Source organism: Penaeus monodon, chromosome 19 (genome assembly GCF_015228065.2).
Source record: "Penaeus monodon isolate SGIC_2016 chromosome 19, NSTDA_Pmon_1, whole genome shotgun sequence".
Classification (NCBI taxonomy): domain Eukaryota; kingdom Metazoa; phylum Arthropoda; class Malacostraca; order Decapoda; family Penaeidae; genus Penaeus; species Penaeus monodon.
In genome coordinates this window covers 15,863,862-15,864,830 of record NC_051404.1, presented here as the reverse complement: position 1 = coordinate 15,864,830, position 969 = coordinate 15,863,862, and the positions used below count along the sequence as shown (strand labels likewise).

Genomic DNA, 969 nt, shown 5'->3' with positions numbered 1-969 from the left:
CTTCAGATCATATGAGGAATGTAACAACTTTACCATATTTTTATAACATTTAGTAGCTGTAATTCTGAAATGCATTCTTGCATTGACAATAAAGACAAATAGCAAAGTTAGCCAATCACAAAGGCACTCATTGTCAGCTTGATGTACCTGATGACAAGACATATAATCTGGAACAATGAATGATAAGTGAATGTCCTGTTAATCTATTCATTACTGATTTTGTTGAGACAGAGAAAGAAGAGAAAATAATGAACAATGTCAAAATCAAATCAACACAAAGTCTGATATGTCTGCACTACAGAATATCATACATGTTGGTAAAGTTGTGTACCAATGGCTCATGTCTAAAAACCAAAAAATATGTCTGTTATATATGCAGTGATAAAAACATGCAACGTATCAAGTCAAAAGAATGGATTTCTGCAAGCAATAAATGCAATACTATGCTATTACCTATCCAGTTTTCATAAAGCTGCCACATAGATCTTTCCCATATTGCAGCTCACACATAACATTGTACATAAAGTCAAATCATGAATACATGCCACCTTTGCCATTTGTCTGTGATTCATTCAGAATACATGTATTTTTTCTTCAGAGTCTTCCATCAAGGTATTTAAGTAATAGTCATGTTTACACTTCATAATCATTATCATTTATCCTTGTATAAATGCTTCAGTCACCTTTATGACAATTACAGACTTCAGCCTGGAATCCTAAAACACTACTTGAGGTCAGCTTAGGAGAGGATTACTCCCTAAAAATATGCCTGATAATTCATCATAGAAAGTTGACAATCCTCATAATTCAAGGCCAAGATTTACCGTTTCTTCAGGACTAAAGCCAAAAAAATTCTAAAGTGTTTTATGAGAACTGCAAAGCAGCATACGTAATTATTCGAGGCAGGATATATAAAAAAAGTTTATGTTTACAGTTTCATATTCCCATGCTTCTTCTCATTGTACGGTG

General features: G+C 33.1%; 1 protein-coding gene across 12 annotated transcripts in view; it reads right to left on the bottom strand.

Moving 5' to 3' along the window:
* Nucleotides 1-969, bottom strand: part of LOC119585093 (proteoglycan 4-like) — a gene marked incomplete at its 5' end in the record, with an annotated part of 27,907 nt that overhangs the window by 11,677 nt on the left and 15,261 nt on the right.